Source organism: Danio aesculapii, chromosome 16, assembly GCF_903798145.1.
Source record: "Danio aesculapii chromosome 16, fDanAes4.1, whole genome shotgun sequence".
NCBI lineage: Eukaryota > Metazoa > Chordata > Actinopteri > Cypriniformes > Danionidae > Danio > Danio aesculapii.
The window spans coordinates 8,089,373-8,111,880 of NC_079450.1; the positions used below are offsets into that span (position 1 = coordinate 8,089,373).

At 35.7% G+C, this 22,508-nt stretch overlaps 1 protein-coding gene and 1 long non-coding RNA gene across 2 annotated transcripts in view; one reads left to right on the forward strand and one right to left on the reverse strand.

Annotated features, from left to right (window-relative positions):
• ext1a (exostosin glycosyltransferase 1a) overlaps positions 1 to 22,508 on the reverse strand; it is a 143,545-nt gene that overhangs the window by 92,701 nt on the left and 28,336 nt on the right. The window lies entirely within an intron of this gene.
• On the forward strand, positions 487 to 4,724 carry LOC130243962 (uncharacterized). Its single transcript, XR_008839178.1, has 2 exons — positions 487 to 967; positions 4,143 to 4,724. It is a non-coding gene; the product is annotated as an uncharacterized LOC130243962 (long non-coding RNA).

Consider the following 22,508-nt stretch of genomic DNA (forward strand, 5'->3'; position numbering starts at 1 on the left):
CTAAAGCTACCAACCTCTTTCACTCACTTATTTTCTCACTTTCTGGCTTTGCTCTTCACCTTCTACAATGTCGCTTGCGTGTCTGTCCTTGAGTGCAGGAGAGGCATCGATGGAGGCGCTGGAGCTGGAGCTGGAAGCGGTGGAGTCCCAGATTCGCTCGCTGGAGACGAAGCGAGAGGGCATCAGAGCACTGCTCTTAACCCGTACTCGCTCGTCTGAGGTAAGTGTCCGATACAACGACAATCTCCCAGTTTCTTCAACCCCGCGTGTTTCTCTGTCCAGGCCCAGCGCACCGAGGACGCGGTTCGCCCAGGCGTCGTTCACGCCGACACCCGGCTACCACGGCCCCTGGGTGCAGCCGCGTAAGGTGCCTGCCAGGTCCCGGGGCAGAACGTCTCCTCCTCCGGTGTTCGAGATCCCCACGGAGAACCGCTTCGCCCCTCTCCGCGAGACGGGTCGCGATGTTGCCATCATTGGCAACTCAATCGTCCGCCACGTCCGCTCCACTTCATCCAAAGGTAACAAAGTACGCACTTTCTGCTTCCCTGGTGCCCGAGTTAAGAATATTTCTGCACAGATACCTACTATCCTGAGCGCTGCCGAGAGCCTCGGTGCCGCCGTCCTCCACGTGGGGACGAACGACACCAGGCTCCGGCAGACGGAGATCCTGAAGAAGGACTTCAGGAGCCTGATCGAGACGGTTCGACGCACTTCGCCCGCCACGCAGATCATCGTTTCTGGACCGCTTCCTACCTACCGCCGAGGAAATGAAAGGTTCAGTAGACTTTTTGCTCTGAATGAATGGCTATTAACATGGTGTGAAGAACAGAAATTGCTCTTTGCCAATAACTGGAATCTTTTCTGGGAGCGTCCTAGGCTTTTCCGCGCTGATGGGCTGCACCCCAGTCGAGCTGGAGCTGAACTCCTGTCGGACAACATCACCAGAACACTTCGCTCTATCTGACTAGTAAGTAAAAATTCGCAATTTAGCCACACAGACTCCTATTCGTCCCACATAAATAACAGTAATGCATACCTAGCTAACCCCATAGAGACTGTGTCTGTTCCTCGTATTATTAGATCAAGAAACAAACGTACTGTGTGCTCCAGAAATAATCTATTAAGAATTAAACCAGAAAAAACACTAAAAAGTGAAAATACAAATTTCATGAAGCTTGGTCTCCTAAACATCAGGTCACTAGCACCTAAAGCACTTATCATAAATGAAATAATAACAGATAACAATCTTAATGCACTCTGTCTCACTGAAACCTGGCTGAAACAAAATGACTATATTAGTTTAAATGAGGCAACTCCTCCAGGATTCTTATATAAACATGAGGCTCGTCAAACTGGTCGTGGTGGTGGAGTCGCGTCAATCTTTAGTGATATTCTTAATGTTAATCAGAGAAACGGACTTATATTTAGCTCCTTTGAAGTACTAGCGCTTAATGTTGTCCTTCCAAACACTATGCAAAAACCTATGTTATCTCTCGCTCTAATCACCATATATAGACCCCCAGGACCCTATGTCAATTTTCTAAAAGAGTTTTCTGATTTTATCTCTGACTTACTAGTTAAAACTGATAAAATACTAATTGTAGGAGACTTTAACATCCACATAGATGACGCTAACGACACATTAGGGCTCGCATTTACGGACTTGCTGGTCTCACTAGGAATAAAGCAAAATGTTATTGGTCCAACCCATCGCCTAAAGCATACACTAGATCTAATTCTGTCTTATGGAATTGAGGTCACTGATGTAGACATTATACCACAAAGTGATGATATTACAGACCACTACCTCTTACTATATAAGCTGTGTTTACCTGAAATTAGCAGATCCGCTCCGATATATCGTCCTAGTAGAACTATTGTTCCATCCACTAAAGATGAATTTATAAATAACTTACCTGATCTTTCTCTACTTCGAAATGCACCCGCAAACGCAAATGACCTTGATGTAGTAACCAGCAGTATGGATGCCATCTTTACTAGCACTCTAAATACTGTGGCACCCATCAAACTAAAAAAGGCTAGAGAGAATAAAACTACACCATGGTATAATAGTCATACCCGCGCTCTCAAAACAGCAGCCCGTGCCCTGGAACGTAAATGGAAAAAAACTAATTTAGAAGTCTTTCGAATTGCATACAAAGACAGTATGTCCAGCTATAGGAGGGCTTTAAAATCTGCCAGGGCTGAGCACCTCCGCAAACTGATAGAAAATAATCATAACAATCCTAGATTCTTATTTAACACCATCGCTAAATTAACAAATAATCGGTCATCTTTGGAACAAAACGTTCCACCGCAAATTAGTAGTGATGACTTCATGAATTTTTTCAGTGATAAAATAGAAGGCTTTAGACAGAAAATAGGAGATATTAAACTTTCTGCACCGCCTTATACTTCAGATCCAGTAAACACGTCTCTGAATCTAAATAACCTACAGTGCTTTAAAATCATACAACAGGAAGAGCTAGACAAAATTATAAATAGCTCTAAATCAGCTACGTGTATATTGGACCCAATTCCAACAAAGTTACTGAAAGAATTGCTACCTGTTATAGGAGAACCTCTTCTTAACATTATCAACTCTTCTTTATCTTTAGGCCATGTTCCAAATCCTTACAAGTTAGCTGTTATTAAACCTATTATTAAGAAACCACAACTGGAACCCAGCAACTTAGCTAATTATAGGCCTATTTCAAACCTTCCATTTATATCTAAAATACTAGAAAAAGTTGTTTCTGCTCAATTATGCTCCTTTCTGCAGACCAACAATGTTTTTGAAGTGTTTCAGTCAGGTTTCAGAGCTCATCACAGTACAGAAACTGCATTAGTGAAAATAACCAACGATTTACTCTTAGCTGCTGACCAAGGGTGCATCTCGCTATTAGTTCTACTCGATCTTAGTGCGGCATTTGACACCATTGACCATGGTATCCTTATTAATCGCTTAAAGTCTACAGGTGTCCAGGGACATGCCCTACAATGGTTTAAGTCATACTTATCTGATCGTTACCAGTTTGTAAATATAAATGGACAGCCTTCACAAATCAGCCCAGTAAAATACGGGGTGCCTCAAGGATCAGTTTTAGGCCCTTTACTGTTTACAATATACATGCTACCCCTGGGAGACATTATTAGAAGACATGGGATCAGCTTTCACTGCTATGCAGATGATACTCAATTTTATATTTCAACTAAACCTGACGAGACGTCTAATCTGTCCAAGCTAACTGAGTGTATTAAAGATGTTAAAGACTGGATGACCAACAATTATCTTCTCTTAAACTCAGACAAAACAGAATTATTACTTATTGGGCCTAAATCCTGTACACAGCAGATCTCACAACTCGACCTACAATTAGAGGGATACAAAGTTAGCGTTAGCTCTACTATAAAAGATCTGGGTGTCATATTAGACCGCAATTTAACTTTTAAAAATCATATTTCCCATGTTACAAAAACTGCTTTCTTTCATCTGAGAAATATCGCTAAGTTACGAAGTATGCTATCCATCTCAGATGCAGAAAAGCTAGTCCATGCTTTTATGACTTCTAGGCTGGACTACTGTAATGCACTGTTTGCTGGCTGCCCAGCATCCTCTATTAACAAACTTCAATTAGTACAAAATGCAGCTGCCAGAGTTCTTACCAGGTCTAGAAAATTTGATCACATCACCCCAATTTTATCCTCCTTACACTGGCTGCCTGTTAAGTTTCGTATTGAATTTAAAATATTGCTTCTTACATATAAAGCTTTAAATAATCTAGCTCCTGTTTATCTAACCAATCTTCTGTCTCGCTACAATCCAACTCGCTCTTTAAGATCTCAAAACTCAGGGCTTCTGGTAGTACCTAGAATAGCAAAGTCGAGTAAAGGAGGTCGAGCCTTCTCATTTATAGCTCCTAAACTCTGGAATAGCCTTCCTGATAACGTCCGAGGCTCAGACACACTCTCCCAATTCAAAACTAGATTAAAGACCTATCTGTTCAGTAAAGCATACACTTAGTGCACCACTTAGGGGGCTTCCACACAGGTTATGCATCTTGCTGATATACAATGTGAACATCAGCTACGCTAATTATTTTCTTTATTCTCCATTTCCACCTGGGGATACTCTTCCCGAGGCCCTCAGACTATGCAGAGTCACTGATTCGATCCAAGACCAACGACGAGATGATCCCAAGGTTTCCATATCCTGGACCTGGCCGAATCCTGAACAACTACTGCGATGGTCATGGAGGAGTGGAGAACATGAGACTGTTTCCTGTGACGCTCCAGAGACAGACGAGTCTTCGCTGAGGCCAGCTTCCAGCCTCCGCCACTGAGACTGCAGCTCTGCACAAGACGTTTGGCCAGCGGAGAAATTAAAATGGTCGTGCCCAACTGAGTCTGGTTTCTCTCAAGGTTTTTTTTCTTCACTTCCGCCTTTAGTGAAGTTTTTTTTCCCTCTCCGCTGTCGCCACTGGCTTGCATGGTTCAGGATCTGTAGAGCTGCGCATCGATGGATTTGCTCTTCAGTATTTGGACTCTCAGTAGTGATTATTAAACCACACTGAACTGAGCTAAACTGAACTGAACTTAAACACTACAAACTGAACTACACTGTTCCTATTTACTGTGACCTTTTATGTGAAGCTGCTTTGACACAATCTACATTGTATAAGCGCTATACAAATAAAGGTGAATTGAATTGAATTGAATTGGATTGGATATGGATGGATATAGATTGGAAATGGATTGGATATGGAATGGAAATGGATTTGATATGGATTGGATATGGATGGATATAGATTGGAAATGGATTGGATATGGAATGGAAATGGATTTGATATGGATTGGATATGGATGGATATGGAAATGGATTGGATATGGATTGGATAAGGATTAGGTATAGATTAAATATGGATTAAATATGGATTGGATATGGATGGATATGGATAATGATGCCATGCGCATATGTAGGCATGGGACGATAACCGTTTCAAGGTATACCGCGGTTTGGAAAAGTAAAGGTTTTAAAACCGCTAAAATATTCTGTTATACCATTACTAAGGTTTATGTAAGGTTTTTGTTAAACGTGTTGTAAAGAAATCTGTGTTTTTCAAACTAATGGAGACAGCAGAAGTCAATGACATATTTTAATAATTTAGCCTGACATGTTTACTGTTACAAAATATTTAGAATGTTTCCTGAAATAAAACATATTGTGTGGGAAGTTTTTGTTTTTTACCCAGACATTTAAAAATAATTTTATTTAGAGCAGTAATAACAATACCATGAAACTGTGATATTTTTATCCAAGATTATCATACAGTCACAATCTTATATCGCCTCATGCCTATGCTATGCATATGTATTATGAAAACTTTCTTTTAGTGTAAGTAGCTCCTACACTAAAAAATGCAGAGTTCCACACAATTCCTACATATTGCCCCAACAAAAATCGATTAGGTTAACTTAATCGTTTTTACAAAATTAAGTTGATTGAACATAAAACTAAAAAAAATTATCCCAAAAAAGCAAAAGAACTCATTTTATATAAGTAGTTTAAACAAGCAACAAAATTCATTTCTGAGTGTAGTTTTACAGCCTCAGCGTAAATAAATAAATAGTAAATTTGCTCTTGAGATTACAAATAAACACACAATACTACACTAAACTGCATCTATGCCATTTTCACGATCAGAGCATTACATTTTTGACAAGGCACTGAAAAACACTTTTGCTCCACCTATAAATGTTCCATCTGCAAAAGAACATGAGATTGATATCGTGAAGAAGTGGATTTTCTAGTCGTGCCACTGTGGCGATGTTCAGACAGGTTTGGGAATCACAACGAGTAGCCAAAGTGCCAGAGTAACAGAAACGGTGCAACCTGATCTCCACCAAATCACCAGCATTACCAGCAAGTGGACAAAGGCCAAGACAAGTCCAGGCAAAAGGCAACAAAACTCCAGCCGAGGCAAAATGGGTTATCAGAGACAATGTAGACATGCAATTCAACCTTCCAAAAAGATGAACAGCTCTTTCACATAAATAAATAAATAATCAAACAAATAAATCAATAATTAGTGAAATAAATAAACAAACAAAAAAAATAAAAAAGTTAATGAACAAAATAAATTAATTAATGATCATAACAAATAAAATAAACAGTAAATAAAAAATAGATAAAAATAAAATAAATATTTAAATAAAAAATGCAATAAATAAAAAATCAAATATACAAACAAACAAATAATGAAATAAATGCATAAATAATTATTCAAATAACGAATAAAATAACAAATAACTAAAATAAATATTCAAATAAAAGATCCAGTAAATAAATAAACATTCAAATAAATGAACAATCAAACAAATAAATTTTATAAAATAAATATTCAAATAAAAAATCCAATAAATAAATAAATCAAACAAACAAACAAACAAAAATTAAAATAAATAAACAAATAAATAATCAAATAATGAATAAAATAAACAGCCAAATAAATAAATAAATAAATAAATAAATAAATAAACAAAAACTAAAATAATAAATAAATAAATAAATAAATAAATAAATAAATAAATAAATAAATAAATAAATAAATAAATAAATAAATAAATAAATAAATAAATAAATCCAAACTGTGTTCTTTTTCACAGGAATTGCTAACTAAAAAATATTTAAAACCATTTAATAAACTTTGACTATTTTAACTGAAAAAAAAAATACAACAAAAACTTTTGTTGAAATATTAAACTTAAAACGCTTAATTACAAGAAAAAATACCTGAAACTATTTTCAAATTTGTTAGTGAATGTCAGAATTACAAAAAACCATGCGACACATCAAATAAAACAACATGGTGGCAATTTTTGCAAAACATATTCTAATGGCTAATTTGTAGCATAACTGCTGACAAAATTTAATTAAATATATAAATATAAATAAAATGTACAAAACAAATAAAAACCCAATCAATTAAGATACTACATCAGTCTAAAGATGTGCGGTAGGTGAATTGGGTCAGCTAAATCGTCCGTAGTGAATATGTGTATGTCCTGGTCCTTTAAGTTAGGGGTTGAGCGTTGGGCTAACAACCCACCTCAGAAATACTAGATGTCACAAAACACCAATATGGTACGGCTAAATACCAACTTCGATATATACGGCCCTGGGAGTAAGTAAGTAAGTATTAGTCTATAAAATGAATTTTAAAAATGATTATTTACATGTATTCAAATGGATCCAGGAGATATAAAATATAATACGCCAGTTCCATTGGCTATTTTACAATACTTTCAAGGTGTTTTTATATCATTTCGGAGCTACACAGGACCACACAAATTCACATTCATACACAATATGCATTTTCAAATCATCTCAAGGGGGCGACACCATGGCTCAGTGGTTAGCACTGTCACCTCACAGCAAGAAGGTCAAAAAAAGCTTTTCATTTAAACACGAGGGATAATTTTGACTAAACAATGAATCAACAAAAATAAGAATGAATAAGAATTAGTATTTGTCTAATGTTAATTTAGGCTATTTATTAGCTAAGAATTTAAATGAACTGTTATCATCTGTGTTCATACATACATAATCAGTTGTAAAATTCGGCTAACATATCTTTTGTTTACATTGCACTGAAAGCCACGCACAACTCTCACCACTACAACGTGAGATAATTTCTACTGTGTGCACCTTGAGGTCTGCTTGCACGCACGGCTCCCAATATGCACACGTCTCAATTGGAAATAATGAACTTGATTGCGGAAAAGCCGCAAAAGTGCAAAAAAGGAAGAACGGCCTGCTGCTGTTGTTAATCCAACGTGTGTGCGTATTGGCATAACTTTGTTTAGTTGCAGCAGTTTTGTTCCGTGCAACAGAAACGCGGCGTTGAGAAACTTTTAAGATTAATTAGACGTGTTCAATACTTATTTTCCCTGCTGTATATACTGTTAGTTTACAATTAATCTTTGAGCTTCAAATGTTTAATTTACTGTCTGAATGTCTTAGATTTGCTTGAAAAGCTTACACAGTCACAGGCCTTAAAAACAAATGCAAATAATCAACTTTCACTCTAAGGCTAAAATATGAAATGACTTCACTATCGCCCAATCCCAATTCTACCCCTTAGCCCTTCCCAATTCTCTTTAGCTTGAAGGTGTAGGGCTAAGGGGAAGGGGTAGAAACCCCTTTGAACTGAGATTTTTCAGGACCACACTCGAAAGCAAGGCTTAAAGAAATTTCTCAGAATACACCAACCACAACGGCAGCATATAGCTCCACACAGAAGATCCATAAAATAATATTTTTGTCATTATTACAAATTTTCACAACAAACAAGCACATGTTTTAATACATTCATATCCATGTTTGTGTTTTACAGTCATGACTTAAAAAAAGTTAAAAAAAAATGCTAAATTTGGCTATCTATAATCCTTAATGATAACTCTATAGCAGTCCTACAACATTCTGTCACTCCATGACACTTGAGTACCCTGTCAGAAAAGTCTAGTGGCTGTGAATGACCTTTTTACAGTGTCTGCTATAATGTTAATGTTGTTTTCGTGTGTTTACATAGATGAATATGGCCACTCTGTAAATGTACAGTACAGTTACAATCATTTTGCCACATTAGATCATTATGATAACATGATATCGCTGCCTTCAGTGAGTTCCTCAAGATAAAAACCAAAAAATAACACAACTGGAATAACTACAGCAGTCGCGATCGTCAATCTCATTTGAAGCAAGAGATCAGAATGACGTATGATGACTTGTGCAGGTGCTGTACTGCTGTCCCATTTCTTAGGGGTACATTTTGAAGCCCTTCCCCTTAACACTCGGTTTCACGGGCCAAGGGGAAGGGGTACAAAATAGAATTGGGATTGGGCCTATGTCTGGTAAACTATAATCCCAACTCTACCTTGCAGATAATGTGATGTGACTATTGTGGATTGACACATTGCGATATTGATGCTAAAACGATACATTGTGCAGCCCTAAACTACAATGCAAACACATCAATGGAAAACTGTGTTTTATTCACAATTTTTTTTTGCGATATTCCAGATATCGCCATATTTAAGCAATATTCTTATTGCCCATAAGAACCAGTATTGTTGGATAGAAACAAAAGATTCAAAAGGGCTTCATTTTGCAGCAATGCAAATATAGAAAACTTTTCTGGTTCCCCACTCCAAAACATAAACTTTTATTGAGGATCTGTTTCTTAGTGTGGAGGACATTTGAATAATCTTTTCTGAAGAATAATCCATGGAAAAGAATGCTAGCTTTGATGTTAGAGGTCCTTTTATATGGTAAAATGCAAATAACAATGCAAATACAGACCTTTTATCAGATGAAGAACCATATATGGAACAATGATTTGACAATGATTACAAAAAAGTGCTTGAATAAACTCTAGTAACACTCTATTGTTTTTCCAATGAGTCATTTTGTAAATGTCCATTTTTAGCCCTTTTCCACTCTTAAAAAATAAGCCTCAAAAGCAGTCACTGGTGCAGTACCTTTACAAAATGATTTTTACACATTGTTGGTACTCAGAGGGTTAGTTTACCTTCAGATTCAAAATATTCAAACAACTCATCTCTAAATCATTCTGTTGGGTGAACGAAAGATTCAATGGCCATTCTAAGTGAATCTTTTCATGATTCACATTCAAAAGACTCATATAACTCATCTCCAAATCATATTGGCTGAATGAAAGACTTAACGGTCATTCTAAACAAATCTTTTAAAGATTCAGATTCAAAAGACTCAAACAACTCATCTTCAAATCATTCTATTGGGTGAACGAAAGATTCAATGGCAATTCTAAACAAATATTTTAGCATTTCAGATTCAAAAGATTCAAACCACTCATCATAAAATCATTATATTGGTTGAACGAAAGATTCAATGGCCATTCTAAATGAATCTTTTTGTAATGCAAATTTAAATGAGATATCTCCAAATCATTATATTGGATGAATGCAAGATTCAATGGTCATTCTAAATTAATCTTTAAGTATTCAGATTTAAATGACAGATCTCCAAATCAAGATATTGGATGAACGAAAGAATCAATGGTCATTCTAAATGAATCTTTTAGTGATTCAGATTCAGAAGATTCAACCAACACATCTCCAAATCATTATACTGGGTGAACTAAAGATTCAATGGTCATTATAAATTATCTTTTTAGGGATTCAGATTCAAACAACTCATCTATAAATCATTATATTGGGTAAACAAAAGATTCAATGGTCATTCTAAATGAATCTTTTAGTGATTCAGATTCAAAAGACTAAAACAACTCATCTCCAAATCATTATATTGGGTGAACAAAGATTCAATGGCCTTCTGAACGAATCATTAGTGATTCAGAGGCAAATAACTCCTCTCCAAATCATTACACTGGGTAAACTAAAGATTCAATGGTCATTCTAAAAGAATATTTTAGTGATTCAAATTCTAAAGACTCAAACAACTCATCTCTAAATGATTATATTGGTTAAACGAAACATACAAGGGCAATTCTAAATTAATCTTTTGGTGATTCAGATTCAAAAGATTCAAACAAGTAATCAAAAATCATTATATTGGATAAGCAAAAGATTCGATGGCCTTCTGAACAAATCTTTAGTGATTCAGAGGCAAATAACTCCTCTCCAAATCATTACACTGGGTGAACGAAAGATTCAATGGCCATTCTAAATGAATCTTTTAGTGATTCAGATTCAAAAGACAACTCATCTCCAAATCACTATATTGAGAGAACGATTTCTCAACATAGCCTCAATTGTTCAGCTGCAGCCAAATTCATGATGCCTTCAGGCCTTTTGTAAGCGATTAGTAATTAAAGCGTATAATTGCCTTTGGATCGCGAAGTCATTTTTTAACTTGACAATAAGCACCAGGCGACTATTCATGGCCGCTGATAATGTAGCATTTGATTAAAATCCAAAATGATCACCTAATAGCGTGACGATATTAATTCCGAATTCTTAATACGTTCTCTCTGCAGGAAACAAGGAAGGAGCTTCAGGCAGGATCATCATCAAATATTTTTGGAGCTCATTTCTAATGCATCGCGGATATACTTGGGTCCGGAATAATCCTCATAGTGAATCGGCAGCAGATTAACGGTTGGGATTTGCTCTGTGTCCTTACAGATTTCAAAACGCATTTCATCTTACAAGTAAAAAACAAAACTATAACCTCTGAATGCCTTGTCATGTGGAGAGAGTCATCATGGAGCGGTGCCGTGTTCATGCGCAGGACAAGCCTTTAATGCTCACTGGAAATATCTGCTCTCAGCATTCCTTGTCAAATATATCACCTGCGCGACGCTGCCAAGGTCTACAAATACATCATGCTGTCAGAACACCTGGAACGCTCGGTAAACAAATGACAATGGCCTACAGCCCAAAGGAGTGGCAGACCAGCAAAGAGGAGGAAAATATTCATGGTTTTGGGGAATGGGTTTTTGTTGGAAGCTTGCGATACAAAACACTTAACTGAATTGTAGACTAGGTGCATGTGACACGTTTGTATTCAAGTATAAAAATATACTACTGAAATATTCATAGTACAATAAATATATAAACAAAGAAAATAAAAATTAGGGCTGCACAATATGTTGTTTCAGAATTGATATGGCAATGTCCGTAATCGTCACATCCCATTAGATGTCATTTTAAATTATGATTATAGTCGATCAACAATTGAGAATACATTTTGAGATTGAGATTTGCACTACATAGTATAACCATAACAGAGTGAAACTATCATTTGCACGTGGTTTAAAAGCTTTTTAAGAAAGTGTAAATCATTCGGGCACAATTATGTAAAACATTTGTAACTATAATGAAGAGTAATTTCACTATACAAAGTCTATACAGTGTTACTTTACATTACAACCCAGGCTCATTCTGAAAACGTAGTCCCGAGGACGTTTCTGGAGACTGCGAATTATGTAGCCGGAGGTACGTATGGCTGCATTTCATTTTAAGCGAACGCTGCGGGGCGGTATGACGCCGTTCCTTTTAGCGCTTGCCGGCTGACCGCTTACCTTCGTGTGGAGGGCTTTCCCGCCGCAACCAGTTTGTCCGGTTAGCTCGTCCTGTACGTCGGAGGATTTGAGACGACCGGGTTCGAGTCCGGGGAAGAGCGGTTCCAGAAATCAGGTAAGACTAAAACAGAATCCAAGAAATAAAGCGAAGAGGTTCATAACAGGGTGAGAATGTGGTAAAATCCGAAAACGTGGTAAAATAAATAAATAAATAAATAAAAATAGGACGAGGGCTTTTCTTTTTCCGGACAGCTTTTGTAAATTGTTAGTTGGGTTTAGGGCGAGCGGGTCGATCGGTAAAATCGGTTTGGTTCAGGGAAGGAATCGGCCAGCCGACCTGTCAATCATTCAGCCAGTCGGACAGACAGATGTTCGTTTGACAGCGGCCTCTGGTGGGTTCACGCGAGAACAGTGCGGGCGCGAACGGCACTCGCGGGAGACGCCTGAGAAGCAAAAAAGCGCATACAGCGGCCTCTCGCGGATTCACAGAAACCAAAAACTGCAAAAATACGTACCTCCCGGGACGTATTTCGCGGTCTCCAGAAACGTCCTCGGGACTACGTTTTCAGAATGAGCCTGGGTTGTTACATTACCTGAATGCTCTTTGACTTTATGGACAACTATAAAGCACTGTTTATTTTCCTTTTATCTTTGCTCAATTGTAATTAATCTTGCAATTTGTTTAATATTTTTTATACATGATTCACACTCCGGTTTAAAACTAATTTTTAAAGCTGCGTCACGAAGATTAGATCCTTGTGTGTAATCCAGCGTGGAGAGTGGATGTCTCTACCTGCGAGTACATCGTGACGTCTCTGAGTGTGCAGCATTAATTCATGAGAAAGACTTGGTTCAAACCAATTAGCGTGCTCTATTGTGAATGAGGTGCAATTTATTAATATGTATGATAGCTTCGAAGAAAGTTTTTACCTGTTACAGTGTTCAGACGCAGAGAGACGCCATGCTGTGTTGCCAAAACAAGTGGAAGTACAAGAATTTGGAGATACGGGTCGTCAGTGTTGTTAATAAATGTGATGCAGTGAAGGTTTTGTTTTCATTTCTTCGCTATGAGAGCGCAGCTGGACTCATGTGTGGATTACAATGCACACGACAGAAATATGTTTGTAAGTAAAAAAAATTTTACCCAAGAGCTTTTCGCATCTGGAAATGGTGAAATCCGGATTTGCAGCTCGTCTCCTTTTAAAAATGACACAGCTCCAGTTGGTGTTGATTGTCCTGTCTCTACAGATTTGATAAGTGTGTGTGATCAGTGTTCTTTGTTTGTTTATTCAGATGGCAAAGTTAGTTCGTATCGTCAGCAGTACTCTTTCAGTTTTAAAGACATACCTCAGTCAAAATGATTTAGTTACTAAGTTAAAAGTACGTTAACATCACTACAATATTTTAGTACGATATTATAGACTAAAAGATCCGCTGTAAATGCTGCTCTCCGAATGTAAACATGTAAACACCTTAATCAAACTATTACTGTCGTGTAGGATTTTCGCTGCATTTTGTGACAGGACAGTCTATACACACACATTCTGACGTTACCTAGCAAGTGCATCTAAGTTACAGAGAAATGCGGAGGTTATTTTTCTCCCATTCACCGTGCGGTATCAAACATTCCATTAAAACTACACTCTTCTAGCAGTTCCTCACATCCAATATCTCATTTGTCACAGGGGGCATGCATGAAATGTTCCTGAATGAAAGTGAAAGTGCCAAACTGCAGTTAAAGTTGACAAATTAATAATTTGGCAAATACTGATTACTGATGTCCATGTAAACACAGTCACTGTCTTTCCCCCCTGCGTCTGTGTTTGTTTTGCCTCGGTGAAAACCAGCGCATGCTCAAATGGAAACTCCCATTTTCATGCAAAACCTTCCCTCTTTTCCTCCCCAGACACTCCCACCTAAACAGAGCTAGACACACCCACTTTCCTGACTTCTTTCAAACTAGAGGTGTGAAAACACCCTGCTGAGGCAGGGGGGGGGGGGGTGGGGGGGGGGTTCGTGGCCCTTTAAATTTGTGATAAAATACTGTTTTGAAGCATGAAGTAATACACCAAATATCTGATTATAAGACAAAACTGTTTAATTACAGTTATTCTGAATTGTAGAATCAAATGCAATTAGTACATTACACTCAATATAATGTGAATATTAAAATATAAACTGTACACTGGACTCCCAAACAACCAAGTTACATTGCATGAGAGTAAAAGGCTGCAAGAATAATTAGCTGCACCACAGAAACTTGCATAACAAAGCCCATATTAATAATTTACAACATTAGCCAGTAAATGGATCATAAATGTCCCACTTCACAAACAGCCCTGGTTGCTATAAATACATTTATTTATTTTAATAGGTTTTGCCCACAAACAAGCACAAATATGAATCAGCCCACATTATGATTCCAAAATTGGCCAGAAACGTCACGAGGTTCATCATGCAACATCATAACCTTTCCTCTTCATTAATGTGCATCAGGAGCGCACAATAGATCCATTAGTCAGAGTCTGCAGTCTAAAGCCATGCTTTCATAAGAGTCTGCTCAATCAACCTCCTACGCTCGCATACGGGGGGAAAAAGTTGATTCAGCTTACATTAAACAAAGTGAAACGCTCTGAATATTCAAACACGCAAACCAAACATGCATATATTACAAGCGGAGATGGACAGGCATGAGTCGGGTCAATCATTTTGAGTTTATGCAGCCGCAATCGTGTCGCTGCATGGATTTCCAAATGCTTGCGATGGCTCAGGTGAGTCTTGAGTTACTGAGGAACGCGTGTGATTTGACTGCTCCTGACAGTTTGTCTGCATTCCTCCATCTTTGGCTGCAGGGGAAATGCGACCAGACATGGCCTCCGTCGCGTTGTTTTACTGCATATGATGATGCGCTGCGACTGTGGGATGCAAATGAGCTTCAGTGTTCACTGCCAGAGACAGGTTACAGAGGTCATGCTTTAGGCCAGGGGTGTCAAACTCAGTTCCTGAAGGGCTGCAGCGCTACAGTTTAGTTCCAACTCTAATTCAACACACGTACCTGTAGGTTTCATACAAGCCCAAATTACTCAATTAGCTTGATCAGGTGTGTTTAATTAGAGTTGGAACTAAACGGTGCAGAGCTGTGGCCCTCCAGGAATTGAGTTTGAGGGTGCTTTCACACCTACACTACCTCTTGTTGCCTATTCAAGTTTTAGGAACAGCAAATAATAACTTGACTTCCAGTTGATCATTTGGTATCAGAAGTGGCTTATATGAAAGGCAAAGGCCTCTAGATTACGCTTATTTTACCCAAATAAAATATGATTATGCCTTGATTTTTAATTATTTAATTAGGACAGTAAGGTCTGACTTTGCTTATACAAAAGTCTTGACACTGAACAGAAATAATGTCCAGTATAGAATATAAAGTCATTGGGCAGTGGAAAAAGAATGAATATTGTGTCTGACTCCATCATGAGCTTGGAGGACTGCATCCATACATCTCTGCAATGTCTCAAATCTCTTATTAATAAAGTCATCTGGAATGGCAAAGAAAGCGTTCTTGCAGGACTCCCAGAGTTCATCAAGATTCTTTGGATTCATCTTCAATGCCTCCTCCATCTTACCCCAGACATGCTCAATAATATTTATGTCTGGTGACTAGGCTGGCCAATCCTGGAGCACCTTGACCTTCTTCGCTTTCAGGAACTTTAATGTGGAGGCTGAAGTATAAGGAGCGCTATCCTGCTGAAGAATTTACCCTCTCCTGTGGTTTGTAATGTAATGGCATCACAAATGTCTTGATACCTCAGGCTGTTGATGTTGCCATCCACTCTGCAGATCTCTCGCACGCCCCCTTACTGAATGGAACAACAATAGCATCTAGCTTAAAGAATGTTTAAGCATTTGTAGTGGTCCAAGCAGAGTTTATTTGTTTATATATTTATTTATATTGTGAGATTGCACAGTACGAGAACAGTTTGAAGTAGTATATGGTGCGCTGCTCCAGCACACCGGTGTATATTTCTAAACAAACAACAATAGCTATGATTTATGTCTGCATTTTATGCATTTATTGTTGTACTTATTTATTTATAGTTTATTGTTAATAATTGATTGTTGTTGCCTGCACTGTAAGAAGGTCTATGTATTGTACATTGTTCATACTGTATTTTCAGTTTTTAAATAATAATTCACTCATTCATTCATTTTCTTTTTGGCTTAGTGACTTTAATAATCTGGGGTTGCCACAGCAGAATGAAACGCCAACCCATACAGCATATGTTTTATGCAGCGGATGCCCTTTCACCTGCAACCCATCACTTGGAAACACCCATACACTCATTCATTCCCACACATAAACCACTGACAATTTTAGCTAACCCAGTTCACCAATAGCGGATGTCTTTGGACTGTGGGGGAAAACCGGAACACCCGGAGGAAACCCACACCAACACGGGGAGAACGTGCAAACTCCACACAGACATGCCAACTGACCTGCAGCCGAGGCTTGAACCAGCGACCTTCATGCTGTGAGGTGATCGTGCTACCCACTGCGCCACCATGATGCCTTAATAATAATAATAATAATAATAATAATAATAATAACAACAACAATAATAATAACAATAACAATAATAATAATAATAATAATAATAATAACAATAATAATAACAATAATAATAATAATAATAATAATAGTAGTAGTAGTAATAATAATAATAATAGTAATAATAATAACAATAATAATAATAATAATAATAATAATAATAATAATAACAATAACAATAACAATAATAACAATAACAATAACAATAACAATAACAATAATAATAACAATAACAACAATAACAATAATAATAACAATAACAATAATAACAATAATAATAACAATAACAAAAATAATAACAATAATAATAACAATAACAATAATAATAATAATAATAATAATAATAATAATAATAATAATAATAATAATAATAATAACAACAACAACAACAACAACAACAACAACAACAACAATAATAATAATAATAATAACAATAATAATAATAATAATAATAATAACAATAATAATAACAATAATAATAACAATAATAACTATAACAATAACAATAATAACAATAATAATAATAATAATAATAATAATAACAATAACAATAATAACAATAATAATAGTAATAACAACAATGGGAAAGAATATTAACCTGAAATTTCTGTTACTGTATTAAAACTAAGATAAATAAATCTTTGATGTGGTTTAAAGTGATATGCTTAGTTGGAGTTATATTGTTATTCCACACTAACTGGACATATGCTGTTCTTCCACATTTGAGAAATATAAAATCAAAATAACTTTAGATTCTTAATACTGACATTGAAAAATGTGATGATCTCAGAATTGAGAAGCTTCAAGTAAATCTTCAAGTAAAATAAAAATAATTAATATAATGTTCAAGCCCCGGCTGGGTCAGCTGGCATTTCTTTGTAAAGTTTGCATGTTCTTCCCGTGTTCACGTGGGTTTCCTCCGGGTGTTCCGGTTTCCCCAACAAGTCCAAACACATGCGCTATAGGTGAATTGGGTAAGCTAAAATTGACCGTAGTGTATGAGTGTGAATGAGTGTGTATGGATGTTTCCCAGTGTTGGGTTGCAGCTGAAAGGGCATCCGCTGCGTAAAACATATGCTGGATAAGTTGGCGGTTCATTCCGCTGTGGCGACCCCAGATTAATAAAGGGACTAAGCCGAACAGAATGAATATAATGTTTACAAGAAATTGAAAATATGAACTTATATATGTTTCTTTGTCTCAAGACCATAAATAATGAACTCCATGCACTATGAAATGCAAAAACTGTACCGAATAACATCTCTTTCAGGCATATTACAGCCTTGGCTGAGCTACTTTGGAAACAATCTCAACTCAATAACACATTCATCCAAATCAGCCTGAATAAACCACATCAGATTTACTGGCGCAGTTAAAAAATGTCAGTCTGAGGTTTATCTGGTGACCACCGCAGCAGGTTTGCAATATTGACTAAGCATTTGCATCTGCATACTTGCACAAGCTGCTGTGCTCTCGCCAACTTGCTAAATATTGAATCTGCATTCTGTAACGTGGGCGGTAATATGTTAATTTGCCGAAAACACAAACATTCACCGGTAAAAGTGTTTAGCATGTGAAGCGCAACTATTTGCTTGACTATAAAGATTTGAAAGTGCCAGCGAGACCCGTACTGCTTTCCAAGCCTTTTAACCTTGCCTTGTTTCTTTCCTCGGGAGACACAAGAACATCTGTTCACTCCCACAGCCCCTTTCCATCCGCAAGAAACACGGCTATTAAAACTGCATCTGGAAAACACACCGCAGACTTTAACAGCCCAAACCAGCGTAAAGCAACTTTAGAACTAATTGAGTCTTTTTTTAGAAGGTGTGGCTTTTATTATGAAATAATAAACTGGTAAAAAGTCCATTTTAATTTCTGGTGCAGTGCTTTTAATAGTCTGGTGCCCAGAGAATTTTGTTATACAATTTACAAAGGTATACTTAAAAAAAAACTGGGTTCCACACAACTCCTATATGTCATCTCAACGCAAAGTAATTAAGTTAGCTTAACGTTTGTTTGTTTTTTACAATGTTAAACTCGTTTTAATTGAGTAGTTAGCAACAAAAAATATTATTTTGAGTGTACTTAAATGAAAATATATACAAAGTCTTGTCGCCTATCCAAGTTTTAGGAACAACAAATAATAACTTGACTTCTAGTTGATCATTTGGTATTATATGAAAGGCAAAGGCATCTAGATTATGCTTATTTTACCAAAATAAAATACGACAATGCCTTGATTTTTAATTATTTAATTAGGATAGCGGGCTGCACAGTGACACAGTGGGTAGCACATTCGCCTCACAGAAAGAAGGTTGCTGGTTTGAGCCTCGGCTGGGTCAGTTGGCGTTTCTGTATGGTGTCATAAAATGCAAGACAAGGGCTACCTGTGCTTTGAGAGTCAAAATCAATGAATGAATGAATGAATAAATAAATAAATAAATAAATAAATAAATAAATAAATAAATAAATGAAAAATTTAATAAATAGAATAATTAAAAAAATAATCTAATAAATAAATAAATAAAAAAGAAAAAAATATTGAATAATACAAAATAAATTAATTGAATAATTAAAAAATAAATAAATAAATAAATGAATGAATAATTGAATGATTGAATTAATGAATAAATGAAAATAAACAAATTAATAAATATTTAATGAAGAAATGAAGGAAGGAATAAAATGCAAGTCAAGTTACCTGTACTTTGAAAGTCAAAATTAATAAAAAATGAATAATAATTAATTAATAGATAAATAAACGAATAAATAAACAAACTAATAAATAAATGAATGAATAAATGGATGAAAAGAATAATTGAACATTTTAAAAATTAAACTAATAAATGAATAAAATAAATTTAATAATAAAATTTTTTATAAATTGAATAATTTAAAAAGCTAATAAATAAATAAATAAATAAATAAATGAATAATAATTAATTAATTAATATTTTATGAATAAATGAACGAACAAGCGAATAAACTTTTAAAATTTTTATTAATAAATGAATAAATAAATAGATAAATAAATAAATAAATAAATAAATAAATAAATAAATAGAATGATTAAAAAATAAAAAATAATTAATTAATAAAATGTATTAATAAATAGTTAATGAATAAATGAACAAACAAACTAATAAAATCCAAGTCAAGTTCTACCTTTACTTTGAGTCGAAATAAATGAACAAATAAATAATAAATAAATGAACAGATAATGAAATGAATAAAATAATTAACAAATAAACGAATAAATAAATAGAATAATTAAAAAATAAATGAATGAATGAAAATAAATAAATTAATAACTATTTAATGTATAAATGAACAAACTAATAATAATAAAATCCAAATAATAAAAAGTGCTACCTTTACTTTGAGAACCAAAATGAAATAAATGAAAGAATAAATAAACTAGTAAATAAATGATTAAATGTATGAATGAATGAATAAATAAATAGAAATAAAAAAATAAATGAATGAATAAATAAATATACACATGCATAAATAAATGAATAAACTAATAAATGATTGAATTGAATGAAAATTAATTAAATAAATAAATAAATAGAAACTAAATTAATTAATAAATAAATTAATGCATAATGAAAGAACAAATGAGCAAATAAAAATAACAAGGGAAAATTAAAGAATTCCCATTGTTAAATATTGCCATATAACCCCCATCCTATTTGACTCATAAAATGCCAGCATTTGAGCATTGTGATTAAAAAGGTTGCATCTCGCCCAAACCTATTTCTGAAACGACCTATTTCTGAAGTGTTCTGCCAAACGCAGATTTCTGAAAAACGAGAGCTGAAACAGTCGAGGTCTCTTCAAGAACACATATTGCTGCCAAATGTTGACCTTCACAGAAGCATAAGAGACCATGGGGGGAAACCCGAACATTTAATGTGCCAAGAAAAAAATAAACGTTTTATTGGTAAACAGCTGCTGTGTAATTAAACATACAGACTAACATTACCCTTCAAAAGCCCAGAAGAACGGAGACCACATCAATGCAAACACCAGAAAAACAGGTGAAAAGTCAATTTATTGGCATTTGTGTGGGTCCAGAAACACCCAATCTGATATGCATAGTGAAGTTAATGAAGCCAAATTACAGTTGTTGTTTAATCATAAGATAAAAGATTGGTTTACTACTTTCAAAAATGTGCAAAATAAATAAAAGCTGTGATAATGCGAGATCCAGAATGCAGATTAAGCATATAGGGCCATATATGCTTGCTATAATAAATGCTGAAGCTTTGATTATGATATATAGTAGCCTTTTGTCACAATATTTGTATAACTTACATTTTTTTGTATTGATTTAATGAATATAAATACTCAAACTAAGCAAATGTTTCAAACTAATTAAAATATTCATAACCTACATTTCACTTTATTAGTCGTATTACCATTAGTTAATGCATACATAACGTCAATAGAGAGAAATAGCTACACTTACCGGCCACTTTATTAGGTACACCTTACTAGTGCCGGGTTGGGCCCCCTTTTGCCTTCCGAACTGCCTTAATCCTTCGTGGCATAGATTCAATATGGTACTGGAAATATTCCTCAGAGATTTTGGTCCATATTGACATTTGTTGGCTGCACATCCATGATGAGAATCTCCCTTTCCACCACATCCCAAAGGTGCTCTATTGGATTGAGATCTGGTGACTGTGGAGGTCATTGGAGTACAGTGAACTCATTGTCATGTTCAAGAAACCAGTCTGAGATGATTCGCGCTTTATGACATGGCACGTTACCTGCTGGAAGTAGCCATGAGAAGATGGGTACACCGTGGTCATAAAGGGATGTCTACATACCTAAATGCATTGAGTTGCTGCCATGTGATTGGCTGATTAGCGTTAACGAGCAGTTTGACAGGTGTACCTAATAAAGTGACCGGTGAGTGTATATATCACTTTAAACTATTCAAAATGGGTTTTTTTTTCAAACTTTAAGGTTGGAAGTAGTTGGAAGAAAGATCAAGCTCCCTCAGTGCAGTTTAAAAGCATAAATGATGCAGAAAAATAATAAACATGAATCAAAATACAGAAAACTGCTCATTTATAGATTTTTTTACAGTGCTGATATACTGTATTAGTGATTATCCATCAGCAAAAGTCCAACGTGAATATAGTGCAGCAAAATCACTTAAAAACAGCTCATTTATTGACTCATTTGCAAAAATGTGCACAAAACCCTAAACACAAGCAGCAGCCATTACTCTGAACGGTCAGCCAGCGAGAGAAAAAAAAATAGAGACTATCAGGCACAGCCAGAAGGGATCAAATGCTCACCGTAAAACCGAAAGCTCACGTCACGCTTGTAATTAAGAAGTGGTGCCAAACGAGAGACGAGAAAAACACATGCTAGCCTTATGATGTGAGGACAGGCTGACGTCGACCTGCGAGATGTATTTATAGAGAGGTTTAATCCACATCGCTGGCTTTGCTGCAGCGAGATGCAAGCCAACACGTTCGCTTCAACACAATCCTAGTAACTGTAGTCAAACGAGATGAGAAAATGGAATGCAAAGCAACATGGGAAGCAAATTAAATGCATTTGGTTACTGTTGTTTGTGATTCACTGGATTGACTTTTCCTTACTGCAATTTTTTTTTAATTTTCCTATTCAGGGTTTGTTGTCAGAAGTAATAGCTCAACATGCCATTTATTGATGGATGGATGGATTGATTGATGGATGGATGGATGGATGGATGGATGGATGGATGGATGGATTGATGGATGGATTGATGGATGGATGGATGGATTGATGGATGGATTGATGGATTGATGGAT